The sequence below is a fragment of the Lynx rufus genome, unplaced genomic scaffold (assembly GCF_022079265.1).
Source record: "Lynx rufus isolate CCGP_SWC_20201006 ecotype Redwood Valley unplaced genomic scaffold, mLynRuf1.p SCAF_1, whole genome shotgun sequence".
Classification (NCBI taxonomy): domain Eukaryota; kingdom Metazoa; phylum Chordata; class Mammalia; order Carnivora; family Felidae; genus Lynx; species Lynx rufus.
Genome location: NW_025814823.1, coordinates 26,774,440 through 26,788,544, shown reverse-complemented (window position 1 = coordinate 26,788,544; position 14,105 = coordinate 26,774,440). Strand labels below are relative to the sequence as shown.

Here is a 14,105-nt window from a genome sequence, read left to right as displayed (position 1 = left end):
TAAACAAACCACCAACCAGAATAGAGAAGAGAAGAAATAAGAGGAAGAAAAGAAAGAAAAAAATTATATATATGTGTGTATGTGTATACATATACACATATACATATACATACACACACACACACACACACACACACACACACACACACACACAGAATTGACCAAGAATCAAACCAGAAAATGCAAAAACGCTGGGAGGATATCTGATGCTGCCTTGGAACCAGTGGCTGTGCTGGTTTGGAGGAGGGGCCGTCTGGTTCAGTCAGTGTCAATCTTGGTTAGCAGATAGCAGTTACCAGGCACGGAGGGGCGTGGTTTGGTGTAGGTGGGTCCCGCCTCCACTGTGGCCCTCTGTCCTATTCCCTGAAGCCCCACCTTGTTGGTGATGGAGAGAAAAATGGCACACCCAGTCTCTTTTCCCTGGACTGGGTGTCCCAAATCACTGTGTTCAGGCGTTTGTCACAGTGCTGGGTGGTCGCGAATGGGCTGGCTTCTCTTGCTCTACAGTCATTCGTGCCTCCCATGTGCTTGTCTGGGATTCAAACCCTGATGTCTTAAATTCCTCTTCACTTGCCCCTGTTCCAGGGTAGTGCCACTCCACCCAGCCAGGGGACAAAGGGCCTCAGGCTGGCCGGCACCTGCGGGGTCTTTTGTCCTTGGAGAGGCTGTATGCCTTCTTCCCACAGCACTCAAGGGAGGGGACTGCTCTCTCTGACTGCGCCTCTGAGCTCGCTACCAAGCCAGGGTTCGATCCTCTCCTCCCGAGGCGCACGCACAGGACGGCTGGCCCCAGTCCAGAGGAAGTCCCACAACCCTGGTTCGTCACTCCTAAGGCTGTTTGCAAGTTAGAAATTGATTCTTTCTCCATTTTTTCCATTCCCCGGTATGTGGTCCAGAGAGGTTTTTCTCTTGTCCAAATATAATCCTACACTTCCACAGCCTCTCTTTCTCTTTCTTTTGTCTCTCCACAGAGGGGGATCCCTCCCCTCCTTGCCTACGCGGCCCATTTTATCTCTCCCAAGTCACAATCACATGCCTATGGCCCACCAAGATGTCCCCGTGGGCCCCTGGAGATATTTCTGTCACTCTGTAGCCCGTCTTCTGGCCTCAATACTGCTGTGTTTGAGAGATGAAGGAACTTCGGGCCCCCTACTTCTCTGCCATGTTGACTCCTCCAACTCATAGCCATTCTTTAAGACTCAGACCAGGGGTCATCTTTTCCAGAACATTTTTGTTGGTCATTTTCTTGAGTACTATCTTGTGTATCATTTTTTTATAGTCCTCAGTGTACTGATTTTTAAATGTTGATTTGTTTACTTGTCTACTGGTATATGTCAGCTCTATCAGAGTAAAGACCAGGTCTTACTCATCTTCATTTTCTAAATATCTAGTGAGGATTAACACATTGTAATCACCTATATCTATAGAAAGAAAAAAGGGAGGGAAAAGGGGAGGAATCCTTTATTGATCAGCACAAAGTCTGAAAGGATAAAGATAATAAACCATTTGGGGCATTGTTGTGTGTGTGTATTGTCATTTTTTGCCAAGTAGTTTTCTATCTTCAATATTTAGTTGAATTTATTTAAATATAAATTATAACAATACATTAATGTCATTTTAAGGAAAGAATATCTAAGATGGAGATCTGTTTTAAAGTGTTCATCCATGTTTCTTTAAAACATTAGAATTTCCAGTTTCCAATTCATGTAACAATATAAACTTTAAATTATTGCTTTAAAAAACATGCCTTCTATGGGAATGATATATGTTAGAGATCAATATGTGTTTTCAAAACTGTTGATTTCTTTCCAGTCCTGTAATAATATATTCTAGTATTTATCTTATATTACACAAGAGCCCTGGTCCCTGACCCCATGGAATGAACTTACTTACATCCCATTAATGAAAGGAATACATTCATTTAATCAAATCACTATGACAGGGATCCAGAGAGTGCAGATCAAACAGGTAGGTCTCTTCCATGAAAATTCAATAGCTTGTCAATAGTTCTGTTGATATTTGAAAGTAAAGTAGGAAAAGTATTTTGTTTTGTTTTGGTAGACTCTATTTCTAGAGCAATAGTGCTCAACATTGGCTGCATTAATAGACTTACCTGTTAAGCTTTAAAAATCACCCCAAATCAATTCAGTTAGAATGGCGGGTACGAGTGTTACACAGTAACATCAGTGTACTTGAAAGCTTTCTTGATGATTTTAATGTGTAGCCAATGTTGAGGACCACTGCTCACTGGGTACTTTTATATCTTCAATGTTTAGCTGAACTTATTTAAATAGTGATATATTAAAGGCACTATAAAGAAAGAACTTTTGCAATAGAGATCTATTTTAGGGCTTTCAGCCATGTTTTTTGTTTTGTTTTGTTTTGTTTTGTTTTACCCATCATTAGACTTGCTTATTTCCAACTTGTAGTAAATTTGGGAATATTGAGTCCAATCTGATCTGAATTTAAAACTTCTTCTCTTCCCAACTTGGACCAGACAGGCATTGTTTGATCCCATTGGCAAAAGGCACACTTACTTACCACTTATTATAAAAGTGGTGGATTCCCCGAGTTAAAGATTTTTAACATAGGACACAAATAGATGTACAAAGAATGCACCTGGGTCCCTCTCCAGTGCGCCTATGGGACTTGGCAGTAAGGGAAACTCACTCAAATGTAATTTCATCCTACTTGCTAATTGTGAATAATGAAGTCATTTGTGCCTGACTCAGGCATCTCATGTCTTCTGTCAACATTCATGAAACAGTGATAGGCTAACTTACTAGCTTATAAGTAAGATTAGATGAATAAATCCCAGACCCAGCAAAGAACAAACACCCTAGTTACTTGACTCCCTATCTAGAGTTGCTCAAAAGTGGATGGATAAATCTCTTCATGAGGATACTGCATAAACATAGCAAGATATAAAACCCCAAACTAGTTTTCCTTGGACTTTCAATGTTCTTCCAATTGCGTGAATTTTATTATTCTTTTTAGAAAACATAGTACATAGGTTTAGACTTATCTACAGAATACCAGAAGAATCTTACGGAGTTATTCCATGAGAAGTATATTTGTTGTGCCCCTTCAAGTTGAACCACTAGGAAATCTCTCCATAAACATGACGTCAATACATAAATGACCCAGCTTCCATCCATTGTCTCTATATATCCCTACTCTAATAAATCTTTATTTGCTTTCAGATGAAGGGAAACTCAAGACTATTATGCCAAAAATGTAATTGATCAAAACTGTTAGCACCCTGGGGAGTCAAGGTTTAAATGTCTAGTCTCTGCCTTGAGAACCCTTTCTGCCTTATTGTAAGTTAAATACGCCTGACTTGTTTTATTGGAAATCCATGGACATTAAGTTTCATTGGCATTAATGAGACTTTAGTATCTAAAGCAGAGGTAAGAACGCTCAATATTTTTCTCTCATTGCTGAAAGCCTCAGATAATGTTTATCAGAATACTTCGAAAATGTATACTAAGATCTAGTCTGGCATTCTAAATGAGTGGTAATGCAGGTTTGGGTCACTTATGATATCTGACCTTCACTGAGCATAAACATAGCTTTAACACTAACATGGTCTTAATTAACCTCTTACTGTCATCTTCCTTTGTCTTTCCCTTTGCAAATGCTTTGTGTATCATGCACATGCATCCACTGGGTGGCAATATGTACTCAAGAATGTATACTGTTTCTTGTCATTACCCCCCCCCCCCATCTAACTGAATTTAAGATGTCAAACATTTTTATGTGGAAAATAGCCATTGTATCAAATAATAAGAAAGTATTGTCGGAATTCAAGCCCCTAACTAGAAGTGACTACAGACATTTTAATAATGTGAGTACTTCCTGCCACTTACTGACAACCACATTGGCTCTCCTCCCAATATGTCCACAAACACACATTTGCAAAATAAGTGATTCTTCATGCTCTTCCCATCTCTCAGCATTTTATGGATTCATATATCACTCCTTGAAACATACACATGCCCTTTTTAAATTCCCCTAACCTATTTTTCCAACTCCAATACTCTTATTATCTTCTTATTTCTGTGGCTCTTGCCTGACAATGGACCCTTCCCTTTTTCCATACACATTTATTCAAAAAATCAAATAATATAATGTTAAGAGATTTTTACATATCATTAACTTTGACTACCTAATTTTTTTTCCAGATGAGCCAACTGAAGTCCCAATATAAAGTCAATAATGTTAGTGCTGGACGGGAGATTAGAAATCATCTACTTAGAGATTCTACATATACCAGTGTTGAGACCCAGAGATCTAGTGACTTTCTTAGGGTCAGCCCACAAGTAGTGATGTGAAACCACACATTTACTCTCTTGACCTTCAGGCCAGAGCTCTTTTCACCACAGAGCTTTGCCTTCTTTAATCATTGATTTATACACTTAACTAATTCACCCACTCAACAAAAATTGTTTAAGTAGCGGCTCTGTTCCTGGCACTGTGCTAAGGTTTGTAGGTACAAATTTGGATAGTTTACACCACTTTAAAAAATTGAATCTAAAATTGGGTAAACTGCCACCAGGTGGCATAAGTCCTCAAATTGGCAAGGACATTTATTAGGCAGTTTATAGGTAACCATTCAGTTTTCCTTCTTAGACATTTTTTTTTTTTTCAAACTGAGATGGTGAGAACTAGTCTGAATGTGTAATCCAGACTTCTTTTCTGTTAAGGTGCTGCCAATCTGCCAGCCTCCCAGGTACAAGTCTTTGAGTTATTTTTCTGTTTCATGTTTTGCTGATTGAGTCACTGTTCCTTCCCTCACCTTTAGCTTCTTTATAAAAACCTTCAATTTAGCAATGTCAGGAAATGTCAGGAAAAAAAAATACCTTGGGCTAGTCTCAGCCTACTGCAAGTTCACTGCTACTTCTGAGCCTTTGTTCCTGCTGTTCCCTTCCCTAAAATTTCTTCTCTTTTAAACTCATCCTTGACTTACCAGTATCCAACAAATATTTGAATGGTAATTATGGTGATGGTAATATATGAAATGCCAAACCACGTACTCTGTTTCCATACCAGAATTTGCGATGTCCCTCTCTACCCTTTTGAGAGTAAAGAAGATCTAGTCGGTAAAATGGGTATATGAAAATAGATTGAAGGCAATTACCAGACCATAGTATCAGTCTTGCAGTGGTGGTCGAGAAAGAAATTGGTCCTTGAGTTAGGCTTGAAGGTAACTCAAATAATATAAATGGGTAGAGTCAAAGGTGGTTTTAGAATAGTGAGATGAAATGGCATGGTATTTCAAAGTTTGACAATTTTAGCATGGGTAGAAGGTATGATGTGTATAGGTAAATGGCCAACGTTGAAATTAAAAAGAAAGGGACAGATTATGAGGGTCCTTGAATGACATGCAAAGAAGTTAGGACTTTGTCCTTTAGGCATTAAAAGTCATTACAATATTTAAGAAGGAGGGTGACACAAACAGATTTGTATTTTAGAAAGATCATCCCTAGGTATATGTGGCATGGATTGGAAAGAGGTGAGACCAGATACAAGGCCAGCAGTTAAGAAATGACCATAGAACCTGGTGGGGGGTATTAAGGCCTGAACCAAGGTAAAAACTGTGCTGAAAGAGAGTAAGGGATGGATCTGAGAGCATCAACAGAATTTGACAATATGATATTGTGATTTCTAATAAGAAATATGTATTTGGTCTTTGTCCCCTTTCCTGGCAGAGAACTGCTAAAACTCAAGGAATTTCCTAACAGCAGAGAACCATAAAGGTGTCTTTTTTTACGTTAATGAGATGACTTTTGGAAAACTCCTTTGTAACCAAAGGATGGGGTCTGGTTGCCAGGAGAACTGAGGTAATACTGAAAGGTTTGGGACCGAAAGTTCCCTGAAGGAAAGGGAGAAAGAGCCAGGACTAGAGGTTGAATCAATCACCAACGGTCAGTGACCAGTGGTTTAATCCATTGTGTCTATGTAATGAACCCAAAATGATGGGTTTCTGAGAGCTTCCAGGTTGGTGAACACACAGGGATTTGGAAGCAGTGGATCACTCAGAGACAGTATGGAAGCTCCCTGCCCTTTCCCCATACCTTGCCCTATGCATCTCTTCCATCTGGCTGTTCTTGAGTCATATCCTTTTATAATAAACCAGTAATCCACTGAGTAAAATGTTTCTCTGAGTTTTGTGAGCCATTCTAGCAAATTTTCAAACTTGAGGAGGGAGTCTTGGGACCCTCCAATCTATAGCTGATTGTGACACCTGGATTTGGGATTGGCAAATAAAGTGGAGGGGGTGAGAGTAAGAATGGGTGTGGGGGATGAAGACAATCCTGTGAGACTGAGCCTTTAGGCTGTAGAATTGGATGCTATCTGCAGGTACTGTCTTTACTGAGTTGAATTGTAGGATACCATCTGGTGTCGGAGAATTGCTTGGTGATGTGTGGGAAAATTTCTCCCCACAAATTGGAATTGGTTACAGAACATTCAGATGAGGAATAAAATATGAGAGTAAGGACAAAATGCTAGGTGGCCACCAGGTTCCTGGCTTAGGTAACTGGGTGAATGGTGATGTCATCAAATATGATAGAGGATGCAGGAGGCCAGACAGTCTTTAGAGGATGGTGGTGAATGTCTTGAGTTTACTTTAGGACATATTGTCTGATTATTTTCACTAATCAACTTCATACATTATGAACATACAGGTTAGAATGAAAGATCTCAGTAAAGAAAAACTCCCTTATAAACATTCATCAATTAACATGTCTGTCAAAAATATTTTAGTGCTCCTTTTATGTCTTATAAGGAGTCAAGTGCACTAGGTATGTGGACCACACATCCCAAGTTTTCCACAGTAGTTTCACTTTCATATTATTCTTTTCAATAGAGGCAATTCAATAAATGTATAATTAATGTGATTTAATTTTTATGTCTTGTAAGACTTTGCTCATAAGTAAGTTCAAAAGCATAAGTTTTAAAAGGTTTAATAAGGCCTGAGTCCTACCAATAAGAAATCTGTAGTCTAATCTGGAAGAACTCAGCATCTATTAAAGAACCACTTAGTGCTAAATTTTGATATTGTGGGGCATCCTTTCTGGATGGCTGTCATTTTTGGAAGGAGGAATCAGGGCTAAGGTGAAGCTGGAATTGCAGCAGTGCTCTAATGAGGAATCTGAAAAAGTATCTGAAAAAGCAGACAATGGGTGAGGAAAGCAACATTAGGAAAAACACTAAGTTGGACATGGCCTCAGAGTGTTCAATGGAGACTGAGGACCATGGCCTGCCTATCTTGATTAGTCTTTTGATTCAGCCACAGAGAGTGGCTGATAGGTTGTTCGACTCCTATTCCTGCTTTCCCACACCTACCTCCTCTTTAGTATTCACTTTGTGATTATTTTTCTAAGGTATAATGAAGATTTCTAGCGATGCAGTTTCCATGATCTCTTTTTCCATTCCCTTGCTGTCTTTTTAAAATTTTCATCTTATTGTGAATTTCCACTTTTCTGACCTACATCATAAAAGTTTGCTAAATTTTATATTCCCTAATCAATCACCTTAGTTTCTATGTTTGGTAACATTCCCATTTGCCGATGAGGTCCACATGCAGCCTTTTGAGGCAATGTAACTGAAATTCCCATTAGAACTAACTGTGTAATAATGAGATCTTCTTCCAACATATTTTCAAGAGCTATGGACAAATAAATGTGGAAGTGAAACATCCATAATGTGACAAGGATATGTATCAGTGCCTCCTGCATGGTAGGCATTTGATAAATCTTTTCAAATGAATTGGTTTTATATAATAACCTGTTCATAAGGAAAAGAATGCATCTTTTCTGGCGTATGCTTTGCATAGCACTTTTTACTATCAGAACAAGAAATACAGTAGGAGGCTCAAGGGATAAGCAGTTAGGCCATGGTTCTTCTGGGTACAATTTCCTCTGGCATCTCCTTCAGTCAAGTCAAGCTGACTCCTATGCTCTGAGTGGAGGTGAGGGTCAGGGAACTGGTATGCCAACCCCCTTCTGTCCAGCGGGCCCTAGCCCAGAGATCTGTATGAAGTATATCAAAACACTCGTCCAAATGGCTAATGTACACTTTAGCTATTTGTTCACAAATAGGAGTTCTGAATGCTTTGGAAACAGTTTGTTCTTTAAACTTTGTGAGCATTCCTTTTATAATTTGTTTATGCTCTTTGTTGAATAAGCTACTAATGTCTCTGTTAGAGCAAAATTAAAATTCATCTAGGCTCACTTTGATGGTTAATCACAAATTTCATTTTAGCAAAGTCCAAATTAATGAGATTTTTATTATGTATGTATGTATATGTATATAGGGTTACATGTGTATGAATTAAGAATGATAGCAATTTAGAACTGGGAGGAAACATACAGAAGAGTTCTGTTTAAAGCTTACATTTTACCGATGAAGAGATTTGTGACTGATAAATTATTCTTTTTTCTTGTACTCAAGAGACTAGTTCTATATTTAAACACAATCCAGAAATAGCCTCTTTAAAGACATAATTTGCTACGATTCCATGACTCTGGAGCAGGTTACATGTTACATAATGCTCTTATTTTTATTAGCTGTGTCTTATCATCGTCTGTAAGTCTACAGGCACTTTGAAAGTAGAGATTTTGTTGTATTTATTTTGCATTTTACACAATACCTGCTTCATCCCACATCTGATACTGGACTGAACATTAAGCCATCTGTAGGTAGCCATGATCCTACACTGAAATTAAGGAAACAGGCCTTAAGGTGGTAGGTCTCTTGTGAGTTTTGCACATTTTCTTTTGCTTCAGAACATCTGATAGTTTCCCTAGACCTTGTTTGCTGATAGAAACCTAACCAACTTGACAATAGATTTCATATTAAAAAAAATAATAATATAAAAACAGGGAGAGGGACAAAACAGAAGAGACTCATAAATATGGAGAAAAAACTGAGGGTTACTGGAGGGGTTGTGGGAGGGGGGATGGGCTAAATGGGTAAAGGGCACTAAGGAATCTACTCCTGAAATCATTGTTGCACTATATGCTAACCAATTTGGATGTAAATAAAAAAAAAGAAAGAAAGAAAGAAAACAAGTTAAAAAAAAGAAAAGAAAAAAAGAAACCTAAGTTGACAGTCTTCACCTGATATTATAAAGCTGTATCTCTGCGTTGGGGCCCTCCCATCCCATTGTTTCCCCACCCCAAAACCAACACCTGATTTGGACTGGACTGAATTTACCATTCCCCAGTTTGGATACAAATTAGAATTGTTACCACTGTATCAGGCCCCCTTCCTTGTGCCCCTCAGCTCATCCTCCTTCCTGACATGCTGAGTATAACACAGGCAGCCTGCTGTAATCCCACTCTTTGAGAGCTTAAACTATTGCTTACCTGTCACTGTTACACAAATGAAATTGGTGTTGAACAATTTGAAAGAAAAGATTTTGTCATTAATTATTCACTTGACAAGTATTTATTGAGTACCTAATATATACGAATACTGCATGATGTTGCATGTGCTAGAGATACAACAGGGAACAAGACCAAATCCCTGCCCTCATGGAGTTGACATCCTAGTCCAGAAGAAACATGAAAAACAAACAAATGAATAGATATATAATATAAAATTATTGCTAAAAAGTAAGTGCTGTGAAGGAACATAAAGCAGGGAAAAGGAATAGAAGGTGACATCACTAATCAAAATCACTAACGTGAAGGAAATGCAAATCAAAACCACAATGAGACATCACCTCATACCTGTTTGCATGGCTATTATCAAAAAGACAAGAGATAACAAGTACTGGCAAGAATGTGAAGAAAGAGAGCCTTGTGCACACTTGGTGGGAATTGGTGCAGCCACTGTGGAAAACAGTATGGAGAGTCCGCAAAAAATTAAAAATAGAGCAACCAAAACTGGGTAACTGAAGACATGAATGAGATGCTGGTGGTCATGGGGCCCTATAGACAGCGGCAGATGAACTGCTTCGACCCCATGAAGATGGGCTTTTGTGATGGGCTGTGCAGTGGGTGTGGTGGCTGAGGCACTTTCTGGCACCTTTTCCTCAGGAAAAGGATTAAAGTGTGGGGTCAGGAGTTGATGGTGGGATCAGGAAAACCATGATGCAGGGTGGCAGCACCTTTGGCACGTTCCTGGCCATGGGATGGGCATCCAATGCTAATCAGGGCAGTGGTTGCCCATTACAGCTACTCCTTCCCATCAGTCCCAGCTCACATACTATAATAAAAGGTTTTGAGTAGTTAAATAAGAGCCACCATATGATCCACAAATTCTACTTCTGGATATTTATCTGAAGACAACAAAACCACTGATTTGAAAAGATAAATGTACCCCTATATTAATTGCAGCATTATTTATGATAGCCAAGATGCAGAAACAACCGAAGTGTCTATCAATGTATGACTGGATAAAGAAGATCCACATACACAATGGAATATTACTCAGCCATAAAAAGAAGGAAATCCTACCATTTACAGTGACATGGATGGACTTCAAGGGCATTATGCTAAGTGAAATAAGTCAGATACAGAAAGACAAATACCGTATGATCTCACTTATATGTGGAATCTAAAAAAATATATATATAAATAAAAGAAACTCCTCCCCCCCCAAAAAAAAAACAAACTCATAGATACCGAGAATAGATTGGTGGTTGCCAGAGGTGGGGGTGGGGTGGGCAAATGAGTGAAGAAAGTCAAAAGGTTTAAATTTCCTGTTATAAAGTAAAGAAGTCCTGAGGATTTAATGTAATAATGGTGACTATCATTAGTAACACTATAATGTATATTTGAAAGTTGCTGAGAGAGTGGATTTTTAAAGTGATAAAAAAAAATAGAAAAAAAATGACAGGAGGGAGTGCTGTTTTAGAAAGAATGATCAGGGAAGGCCTAGACTAGAGACATTTTGGAATCATCTGCACAGATGGTATTGAAAGTCATCGGACAAGTGAGATCATGTAAGGAAGAAATGTACTTAGTGAGGAGACGTCTGAGGGCTCAACCCTGAGGCATTCCAGCATGAGAGGTAGGGAACTGAAGAGGATTCAGGAAAGAAGGTCAAGAAGGAACAGCCACTGAGGTAGAAGGATAGGCAGGAGAGTGTAGTGTTCTTGGAAGTCAAATTGAGAAAGTACTTCAAAAAGGAGGACAATCAACTTAGACCAGAAATCAACTTTAGAATTTGACAATTAGAAGTTAATTGGTGATCAAGGACGCAACAGTTTTGTTGAAATAGTGAGACCCTGATAGGAGTAAGTTCTAGAGAGAATGAGAGGAGAAGAAAGGGAGAGTGAATGTGCACACTACCTTTGCACTACATTGCTACGAAAGGAAGCAGAAGATAGGCAGTACCTAGAGAGGGCTGTGACTAAGAGAAGCTTTGATTTTTCTAAAATGGGAGAAAGAACATCACTTTTGTGTGCAGAGAACAAAGATACAGCAGAAAGAAAGCTGATGATGCAAGAGAGAGGGGTTATTGTATAGGCAAGTTGCGGTGAGATTCCGTGTGCGTGCAGACCACATTTCCTCCAGTAAAAGCCTAACTTTCAGCCAAAGAGTTAAGGCATTGCAAAAGAAGGCAAACGGGCAATGGTAAATTAACCATTTTGGCAAGTGTGTATTTCATTTCTGCTCCATTTTGCTCATCATTAAGTTACTATGCATAATATAAGTGAAGTTATACTGATAGTAAGAATGTTGATATACAGAATTTTAGACAGTGACCCTTCAGTGAAATTAATGGTATCTGAATGAATTGTTTGTGGTTTCAAATCCTAGAACAACTTGAAATGTACACTCTTCAGTGTATGGTAATAAACTATCACATCCTTGCAATTAGACCCATATCATTAAAGTAATAGCAGCTTCCTTTTTGTAGCATGTCTGCTAATGGAGCTTTAGTTTTCTTGAGGAAAGCCTCAGAGAAAACCCAAATGGGAAAAGTATGACCCTACCAACAGAAAATACAACCTTTCCTGTTTGGATTTTTCTCTTTATAGTCCTTCAGCTCTTAGTTCCCAGGCATAAATAGGGGTAGAAACTGACCTAAAGTCCAATGTACTTAAAAAAACAAATTCTACAGGATGAGGAATTTCGATGAGATAAATAAGAAACAAGATTTTCAGGACATCACAGTTGTGATCAGAAAGGGGAGCACTCTCAGTGAATATAAAACCTTAAGACAGATGAGATGGATTCCTGTCAGTGTAAAATTAGAGACTTTTAGATTTAGAGAAAGACAATAAAGATCATGTATTCCAACCACTTTATTTTACAGATGAATAAACTCAGTGACCGAGTGATTAAATTACTTAATACGAAGATGCAGAGGTGATTAGTGGCTGTGTTGGGTGAGTTTTAGAATTAACACAAAGAAAACTAAAATATAATAATGATGATAACATTTATTGAGTGCTTTCATATACCAGGCGCCGTGCTGACTACTTTACAGTCATAACCTCAATTAAAATTTACAGCAACGGTTATACAGAACTATACGAGGTGGAAAGTAGGAGATTTCTTAACTGCTACTTAATTGACTTACCAAATTCACTACTTATCTCCATTACCTTCTCTTTAAATAACTGATTGATGCAGGTGCCATGATGAATACTTGAGGCTGGTAAGTTTCTTTCAAAAATTTCTTTCTACTTATCTAATCTGTAATATATTGGTAGGCATAATCTACATTGGTGTCAGTATCACCTGGGGACTTGTTTAAAAAAACATACCCAGACTCCAAGGCTTGATAGCAAGTGTCTCTCATCCTCTTTGGACTAGTGGCTACTCAAGACATGCTTGTCTTATGGTAAAAGGCAGGAGTTAAGAGAGCAAGACCAATTGTGCAAGCACAGTTCAAACTTCTGTTTATGTCACGTCCACTAACATCCTGTTAGCCAAAGCAAAACAAATGGTCAAGCCTAAGTTTAAGGGGTGAGAAAATATACTCTTCTCCTTAAGGAGAGGGATGATGATGAATATTTCTTAAGCAGTGATCTAATCTACCATCTGAATTTAAAACTGGTATTTTCTTCTTTACAAAAACAATACTCAGTATGTTGTTAGCAAAAGCAGTGCAAGTAGCTGACTCGGTACAGTATAATGAGTGACTTTTATTTGTTGGTGTGTGTTAGGCGTTCAAGATACAGAGATGGGTGAGACAGTCTCTGCCCTCAAGAAGCTCAGAGACAGATTTATAAGCAAATCAGAATTTAGTGTGATGAGGGCGTCTGGGTGGCTCAGTTGGTTAACTGTCTGACTTTTGATTTCATCTCCGGTCTCAGGTCACGATCTCACAAGCATGAGATTGAGCCTGAGTTGGGATCCACACTGGGCATGGAACCTACTTGGAATTCTCTCCCCTCCTCCCCCGCCCCTCCTCTGCTCATGACCGTTATCTCTTTCTGTCTCTGAAAATAAATAAACATTAAAAAAATTAATGTGATGAATGCAGCAAAAGCATTTACAACTCTCTAGGGTTAGTGTTATTATTTTCATTTTATACATAAGAAACTGAGTCTAAGAAGGATTAAATGATAAATGTCCAATATCATATAACAATCAAAACTGAAATCCCAAGGTGCCTGAGTGGCTCAGTCAGTTAAGTGTCTGACTCTTGATTTTGGCTCAGGTCATGATCTCACAGTTCATGATATCGAGATCCTTGTCAGGCTCTGTGCTGATTCTCTCTCTCTCCATCTCTTCCCCTTCCCTGCTCATGCTCTTTCTCTCAAAATAAATATACTTTTTTTAAAAAACCCAAAAAACTGAAATCCCACCTTTTTTTAGGGCAGAGGGTTAAAACCCTAAACTCTACCTGTCATTCCATACAACCTTCCTCAGAAAATGAGCACAAAAGTGATTCGTGTAATACCTCATGTGACGCCGGAATCCTTGTCTCCTTAAGACAGCAAAAAGCCAACATCTCAGTGAATTGAATCCCGTGATAAAGGGTACAGAGTGGATTACATATGCTTTCCCCTGCTTTGTAAATCTGCCATTTCTACTATTTGTCTTAGATTCCCCATCAAACTAACCTTTCTGAGATAATAGAGATCTGAGATGCTTGAGGATACTTTGGTCAGTTTTAAAAATATCTGAGTCACA

General features: G+C 38.6%; 1 protein-coding gene and 1 pseudogene across 1 annotated transcript in view; both read left to right on the top strand.

Moving 5' to 3' along the window:
• LACC1 (laccase domain containing 1) overlaps positions 1-12,343 on the top strand; it is a 32,535-nt gene extending 20,192 nt beyond the window's left edge. The window contains exon 8 of the transcript XR_006962138.1: positions 12,277-12,343. The gene's annotated coding sequence lies outside the window, so the exon portion shown is untranslated. The remainder of the gene's footprint in view (positions 1-12,276) is intronic.
• LOC124512545 (reactive oxygen species modulator 1-like) lies at positions 9,051-10,450 on the top strand (annotated as a pseudogene).
• Positions 12,344-14,105: the final 1,762 nt, after the last annotated feature.